Source organism: Triticum dicoccoides, chromosome 4A (assembly GCF_002162155.2).
Source record: "Triticum dicoccoides isolate Atlit2015 ecotype Zavitan chromosome 4A, WEW_v2.0, whole genome shotgun sequence".
NCBI classification, from domain to species: domain Eukaryota; kingdom Viridiplantae; phylum Streptophyta; class Magnoliopsida; order Poales; family Poaceae; genus Triticum; species Triticum dicoccoides.
The window spans coordinates 112,728,930-112,737,870 of NC_041386.1; positions in this window are offsets into that span (position 1 = coordinate 112,728,930).

Below are 8,941 nucleotides of genomic sequence, written 5' to 3' on the forward strand. Positions count from 1 at the left end.
AATAGTAGATGGTGGAGGGGTGCCCGTGGAGGGGTGGTTGAACAGGACCCCGTGGTGTGGAGGGCTGGATGAACAGTAGACGGTGGAGGGGTGGTTGAACAATATCCGGTGGAGTAGCATGCGGTGGAGGCTGGATGAACATGAGCCCGTGGAGGCTGGAGGAGGTCGACGGTGGAGATGAACAGTATCCCGTGGAGTCCCGTTTTGCGGTACGCCACACCCCTCCCGATGAACAGGACCCCCGTTTCGACCATAGCGCTCCAACACAAGTCCGTTTCCTCCGTTTTGCGGTACGCCACACCCCTCCCGATCAATAGGGCCCCCGTGTCGACTGTAGGAGGTCCGTTTCCTCCGCTTTGCGGTACGCCAGACCCCTCCCGATGAATAGGATCCCGTTTCGAACGTGGCCGGTCGAACACAAGGCCGTTTCCTCCGTTCTGCGGTACGCCAGGCCTCGTTTCCATCGCCTGTTCCGTCCAAGCCCTCCCGATGAACACGACGCATTCCGTTGCCTCCCCATGAACACGACGACGACGCGGTTTCTCTGTTCTGACCCAGCAATGTACACGAGCCCTGGCCGTACGTATGCGCGAGTAGGCGTTCGAGACCCCGCCCGTATGTACACATACGTGGCCGTATTTTCTTTCTTGCACCCTAGCCGTTGTACGTACGTGTACATGCTACGTGCGCGCCTCTACTACAACACGTGCGCGCCTCTACTACGACACATGCGCGCCTCTACATCGACCAGTATGTACGTACACGTTCACGACCAGAATGACAATGCTACATACACTTCGACCAGGTGGGTCCTGACTGTCAGGCACTTCCTTGCCTACAAAGATGTAGCTGGTGGGTCCCAGCTGTCAGGGGGCGAAATACAGTGGCCCGTCCGGTGGGTCCCCGCTGTCAGGTGGAGGAATAATTATTTTGCACGTAATAAGGAGGCACTTCCTTGCTGCGGCCATGGACCCAGCTATAAGCCTCTCCACGTACAGTCCACGTCCGATGGAAGCCATTCCTTGACCACGTTGACCACGCCACGCCGAGAGCACCAGGGCGGTGGACGACGGCGAGGGCTAGGAAGGGAACGACACGGAGCCGGGGAAGACGCGGCAGTGGATGCCCACGCGTAGAGGAGTACGAGGGCACTGGTTCACTACAGTGTGAGGCTGCCGTCGCCGCAGAGTAACAGGGGGTGTGGGTGAGTAGAGGGATGGCCTGGCCAGCGGTGGGAGTAGTAGGGTGCGGTGAGGCCTCAAACACATCGCAGCCGACCACGGGAGGCAGGAGCACGAGGCACGACCGGCGCTGGTTTGGGCGGCTGGAGCAAGAAGACCAGAGGTTGAAGAAGCACTACGGCCGTTGGATGGACATCATACGGTCACTTGAGCTAGAATCGTGCATATTGACTAAGTTGACAAAGCCCTCCGTCCCCGTCAACTTAGTAGGCCCACAAGTCAGCCTGCCACTATACTGGGTCCCAGCTAACAGGGGGAGTATTCAATTTTTTTGTGCGTAATAAGGAGGCACTTCCTTGCGTGCGAAGATATAGCTGGTGGGTCCGAGCTGTCAGCGGCGGTAACGTTTTTTCGCGAAATACAGAGGCCCTTTCGGTGGGTCCCTGATGTCAGGTGGAGGAATCATTATTTTGCGCGTAATAAGGAGGCATTTCCTTGCGTGAGGCCATGGACCCAGCTGTCAGCTTCTCCACATACAGTCCACTTCAGATGCATGTCGGTCGTTGACCACGTTGACCAGGCCGCGCCGAGAGGACCAGGGCGGTGGACGACAGTGAGGCCTAGGAAGGGAATGACACGGAGGCAGGGAAGACTCGGCAGTTGTTTCCCACGTGGAGGGGAGTACGACTGTACGAGGGTTTACTGGTTCGTCTGCCATCACCGAAGAATAACAGCAGGTGTGGGTGAGTAGAGGGATGGCTAGGCCAGCGATGGGAGTACGGTGGGGTGGTGAGGCCTGCGCGGCAGCATAGCCGGCCGCGGGGAGGAGGGAGCAGGGAGTCCCGCCGGCGGTTGTTTGAGCGGTTGGAGCAGGAAGAGCAGAGATTGAAGAAGCACGACGGCCGTTGGATGGACATCCAACAGTCACTGCTTGTGCGTCAACCTTTTTTTAGGAAAGCCTCAAATCTATGGAAAACAGCATACAACCCATCTTCCATTATTTCTAATAATTTTCAGCCCATTTGCTAATTCTTAAGGTCTTTTGGAGCCCATATTCTTTTTGTTGGCATTACAGCCCAAATTGTGGCCACGTTTAAAAAATTATACGAAATTTTGCATATTTCGGTGTGGTCCGAACTGTTTTTAATCCCGAAATTTTGACTCACATTCAAACTGATTTTAAAAATAAATGTATATCAATATAAAATCCAACAAATTCTCCACACATAAAAATTAATGTAATTTAAAATCTTGAAATGAAAAAAAAGATATTTGAAACTAATTGCCGGTTTGATGTGTTTTAAAAATATACATCCCATTTCTCATTACTGATGGGCCATTTTCTCGGCCAACCAAATGAAAGATCTCCTCGTCTTGAAAGATTTGCAGCCCAACAGGCCTGACAAAGCGACTTACTTGGCAAATCACAAAAAAACTGGGTTGTGGCCGTGGACCCAGCTGCCAGCCTCTCCATGTACAGTACTCTTCCGATGGAAGTCGTTCCTTGACCACGTTGACCACGCCGCGTGGAGAGCACCACGGCGGTGGATGACGGCGAGGCCTAGGAAGGGGATGACGCGGAGCCGGGGAAGACGCGGTAGTGGAAGCCCGCGTGGAGAGGAGTATGCGGGTTCACTGGTTCGGCTGCGGTGTGAGGCTGCCGTCGCCGCAGGGCTTGGCCAGCGGTGGGAATAGTAGGGGCGATGAGGCCTCCACGGCAGCACAGCCGGCCACGGGAGGCAAGAGCATGTGGCACGACCGACGCTGCTTTGGGCGGCTGGAGCAAGAAGACCAGAGGTTGAAGAAGCACTACGGCCGTTGGATGGACATTGTACGGTCACTGGAGCTAGAATCGTTCATATTGACTAAGTTGACAAAGCCCTCCGTCCCCGTCAACTTTGTTGGCCCACAAGTCATCCTCCCACTATGGTGGGTCCCAGCTAGCAGGGGGTATTCATTTTTTGTGTGTAATAAGGAGGCACTTCCTTGCGTGCGAAGATATAGCTGGTGGGTCCGACATGTCAGCGGGGGGAACGTTTTTTTCGCAAAATACAGAGGCCCTTCCGGTGGGTCCCAGCTGTCAGGTGGAGGAATCATTATTTTGCGTGTACATTCCACGGCCGATGGATGTCCTTCGTTGACCAAGTTAACCAGGCCACGCCGAGAGCACCATGGCGGTGGACGACGGCGAGGCCTAGGAAGGGAACGACACGGAGCTGGGGAAGACTCGGCAATGGTTGCCCACGCGGTGGGAAGTACGAGGGTTTACTGGTCCGGCTACCATCGCCGGAAAATAACAGGAGGTGTGGGTGAGTAGAGGAATGGCCTGGCGAGCAATGAAGTAGGGTGGGGCGGTGCGGCCTGTGTGGCAGCACAGCCGGCCACGGGAGGCGGGAGCAGGCAGTCCCACCGGAGCTGGTTTGGGCGGCTGTAGCAAGAAGATCGGATATTGAAGAAGCAGCATGGCCGTTGGATTAAGATCCAACGGTCACTGCTGCTAGAATCGTTTGTGGACTAAGTTGACAAAGCCAAAGTACACGTCAACCTCATAGACCCACAAGTCAGCCTCCAAATCTGTCCCAAATAGCATACAACCCGAAATTTCTAGCCAGATTCAAATTAATTTTAAATCTAAATATACCTTAATTTATATTCAATGAAATTTTACCTGCACAAAAACAATGAAATTTAAAATATCAAAATTCGAAAGAAAATAGTATTTTGGAACTAATTGTCTGTTTGCTGTATTTTTTCATTTTACAGCCCATTTATTATTACTTATAGCCCATTTCTTATTACTTATAGCCCATTTTCTGGGCAAAATGCATCCCTCCTCGTCTTGAAAGATTTTTGGCCCAGCAGGGCATAGAAAAGCAAGTAGGCCTACGTTGGTTATTCTGCAAAAAAATAGCTGGCTAGCAATTTTCAGAAAGGAAAAAACAAATTGGGCTGGCCATGTGCTAAACATATGAAATAAAAGCCTGGGCTAGACGGGCCACAGGTCCCGCACAACCTAGTTGATACCCTTCTCCGTCCCGAAAAAACAAAATTACTGCGCGCGCTGCTGGGTCCCTACTGTCATCCTCACCATGTACAGTCATCTCCTTATTCCTCTTGGTTGTTGACCATGTTGACAACACCGGAGGGTGGCGCCGCGGCGAGCGAACCAAGGCGGAGGACGATGGTGAGGCCTCGGATGGGAACGAACAAGAGCCGGGGCAGATCACAGCCAGCCGTGGGAGGCGGGAGCAGGCAGTCCCGCCGGCGCTGGTTTGGCTTTGGCGGCTCGAGGAAGAAGAGACTGAAGAAACGTGACAGCCGTTGAATGTCAATCCAACGGTCAAGGTTGGCACAATCGTTTTGTTGACTAAGCGGACACCAAGTAGCATACTTTTTTATATATAGGATGAAAACTGCGAGGAAAATGCGTTCGTCTGCCGTCCTCCTCACAGGGAACGTTCGCCACATAAGTGACTAGCACCCTTGGTTTTCAACCGAGAGGTCTTGGGTTCGAGTCCCAGGAACTCTCAATTTTGTCCTCCTTCCTTCCTCGCAAGAAAAGGGAAAGAAAATCATGGACTTGGGAAGGCGTACAGAACAAGCTAGTGTACCAGTAATGAGACGTTGCCGAGTTTTAGAAAAAAGAAAGACGTGCTCCTGTAGCTGGTTCGAATCCAAACCTAGACTATGACTATATATGGTGCTATGCTACTCTGCAAGTAATGAAACTGACATATCCAACGTTCGCTTCTCCTCTTCTCTACTTACTCTGCCTAGCATCAGAAGCTCTGGCCGCAGCAACCATGTCTGTTGGCTGCTCGTCCACCTGCTCTTCAACAGGCAACAACCAGATATGCGCCAAGTCGCAACCCGTACCATCGCCTATGGGTCTCATCACACCCTCTCCAGCACGCGCACCGCAGCCGATTGCTCATCGCAACCCGCTGCCGTTGGTGCGGTGCCACTGCTGCAAATCACGCAGAGTCATCCGTCGCGTCTCAACCACAATCCGCAACCCTGGCTGACTCTTCTACAAATGCCTGAATCATGGGGTAATAATATGTTTAAGTGTTGTTCTGCTGCTTTCAGTTGTTGATTTTTTTAATAGTTTGGTTGATGATATACCAATTTGATTCGTGCAGAAAAGGGAAGATTCGTGTGATTTGTATTTCGGGGAAGTTGCTGATGTGGGGGAATGCAACTACACTGATTATTTGGTTAGCCGAGGAATCCCAATACCAGCAGGTTGGGGTGTTGGACAAGTAACTGAAGGAACGGTAGAAGAGGAAGATGCAGAGCAGAAGCTTAAAGATGCAGTTCCTCTGATCATGGCCAAGCAACAGCTGCTTAACGGCCTTGATAGCAATGAGGAGATGAAAGAGCTTGTGAAGATAATGGGCCAAATCATGTGCTCTGTAGGATGATTTTCTCTTTTATTTGCAGTGTATGTAGCTCTCGTGATGTATTCAGTGGCTACGACATGAGCACTTTGCTGAAACTAGTAATGAATGAAACCTGTGTAGCAGGCTTGGCGTAGTGTTGTGAACATCTAATGATTTCTATTAACGGAAATCAAGGGGTATCACCTTTTGCTCATATAAATAAATAAATAGCAGAGGCCCTATCGGGTCAGCTTTGTTCTCATTTGAAGACGTCGAGAAAATTGCAGTCCAACAACAAACTATGTCATCAAATTCAAGTTTCACAGCCAAACATGAGTACAACTAAACAACAATGTCATCATGTTTTAGTTGTCATACAATCACCAAACACAAATCAGCATACATAACAAGTGATGTTCTCGCAGCAAAATACTAAACAACATGTTCATCAGGTTTCAGTTGTCATAGCAAACCCAATTTCACATAGTAGATAAAAAAACGTCTTCTGACAGGTAAATATGACAAAAGCAATGTAATCATCATCCGCAGTAGCAGCGTCAACATCTTCGCCATGTGTATCAGTCTAAATCGTAATTCCCCACGGTGTCATCTTCTTCTTCGTCCTCAACATCCTCGAATGTTGGCTTCTTCTTGATCAACTCTTGTATGTCCATAGCACGACATGCAATCTTTTCTCCGACGTCATTGACGTGATGGTTCTCAAAGATATTAGGAACATCTGTGTTATCTTGTACATCAGGAGCAGTGTAAGCATCATCTTGTTGTGCAACTTCATTAAACGAATTCCTCTACTCAAACCTTTGCAATACTCTCCATTCATTGCTACGTGCAAATGTGTCTTCCAAGAAAAATATCTGTGTTGCTTGATTTGCCAAAATAGAAGGCTCGTTGGTCTGGTACGCCGCCTTGACCTTGATGGATTTGAAATAATCATCAGCTCTGGGTTTTGCGATCCTGGAAAACAGGTTATACCAACGACAACACAACAGAATGACACACCGATGATCCTCGAAACTAGAGATATACTCAACTAAATATATGTTAGCATACATTTCAGTTGTCTCTTTGTCATATGTATCCATGCTCATGATGGCACTATTTTGTGTCTTCTTGCCTTCGTCTCGTGCAAGGGTGTTGTAGCGCGCATCTCCAACAACGCAAGATTCATAATGTCTTACCCGAGTATCAGAACCCATTGCTAGTGAGTAAAGGGCATCATCAACTGCCTGCCCATCCTCCCGCATCTTCTTAACCTATGGTTAGAAAATAGACAAGCTGATCATCTTATGTACTCAATATATTAAAAAAACTGACAGTGCACTTCAAAAGCTTACATGGTTCTTGAACCATTTCGCAAATCCTGCCATAACCAGTTTGTCAATGTTTCTTGGATTTTGCGGCAGTAACTCCTCTTTGTAGATGCTGCACAACATAGTGATCGCGTCAAACATCTAAATATATAAGAATGTGCTGCAAGTTTAGTAGATTACGATGTATAAGCTGTAGTTGCACTTACTTGATATAAGGTAGTATCTCAGGACAGTTATTCAACACATACCAAACCATTTTGTCCAAATCTTTAGGTTTGTCCTCTTGTCGACTCTTCCCTGTAACTCGAACAGAATAATCGAAAACATTGAGCCCGGATTGTCTTCACCCACCTCTTTGCTAAGCTGATCAGTTGTTTCAATGTATTTTGAGCAGAATGTCAACGCTTCTGTAGCAATGTAGGCCCCTGCAATGGAACCCTCGGGTCTAGCTCTGTTACTAACATAGCCCTTGAAAGTGCCTAGCCGCCTTTCAATAGGGTACATCCAACCATACTGTACTGGACCTCTAAGTAGTGCCCCATCAGGTAGATGAACAGCCAAATGCACCATCACATCAACGAAGGCTGAAGGATATATCTTCTAAAGGTCGCATAGGATAGTTGGTATCTTGTCTCTAATACGCTCCAAAGCATCTATCCTGATATTCCTACGGCAGAGTTCCCTGAAGAATTGTCCCAACTCTGCAACTGCTCTGTATAAGTCAGGGCGGCCCAATCCTCTAAGGATAACAGGTAAAACCCTTTGAAGTAGGACGTGGCAGTCATGAGTTTTCAACCCTTGTACCTTGTTACTATCTGCACTGACTCTCCTTTCAGGGTTGGAAGCAAATCCATGTGGGAATCTCACACGTGACAGGACCTCGCAGAATTCTTTTCTTTTTACCTTGTCCAAGACATACACAGCTAGTGCCATATCCCGTGGTTTACCTTCATCTTGCACCTGCAAATCCTTTCTGATACCCAGGTGTGTCAAATCAATCCTAGATTTTAAGGTATCTTTCATCTTGCCTTCAATATTAAGAAGTGTGCCGATAATGCTGTCACATATATTTTTCTCGATGTGCATCACATCAAGATTATGCCTTAGATCCAAATCTTTCCAATACTCCAAGTCCCACAAAGTGGACCTGCGGGTAAACAATAATCTCTCTTCTACCCTGCCACGCTTCCTTTTCCCGCTACCATTACCAGGATGGTTTCCTGGTGTAATATGCCTGACCTTCTCTAATTCCACTTGCAACTCATCGGCGGTGAGCCTCTTTGGCGCATCACGGTTTTCATGCTTTGCATTGAACACATGTCTTCAGTATTTTCTAGGATGCGGTTGTCCTTGGCAAGGAAACGGCGGTGTCCAATGTAACAGATCTTGCTAAGTATTGCGTATGACAGCGGATTCCTGTCACAGCGAACACATGCATTGTAACCATGTGTCGTTCGCCCTGACATAGTGCCCAAAGCCGGATAATCATGGATGCACCAAATTATAATAGCACACAGAAAGAAATCAGTTGGTGGGCTGCTATATAGGTCTCGAGTGAGAACACCCTTCCATAGCTGTTGAAGTTCCTCCACAAGAGGCTCCATGAACAAATCAAAATCCTTTCCAGGACTTTTTGGACCTGGGATGAGCAAGGCCATCATGTAGTTTGATTCTTCGGTGCAGACATTTGGAGGCATGTTGTAAGGGATAACAAGCACTGGCCACATGCTATATGTGGCGCTCTGGTGGCCAAATGGGTTAAATCCATCTGAAGCTAAGCCAAGTCTAATGTTTCTCGGGTCAGCAGCAAACTCTTTGTGTTTATCATTGAAGATTTTCCACTCACTACCATGAGATGGATGGCTCATTACATTCTGATCTCTATACTCCTGGTTCCTAGAATGCCACAGTACATCCTCTCTTGTTTCAGCATCATGAAACAACCTCTGCAATCTTGGTGTAATTGGAAAATGTCTCCGAACATTATGAGGAATTCTCTTCACAGCAATCTCCATCTTTCCATCTTGATGATTTGCATTTCGGGCAT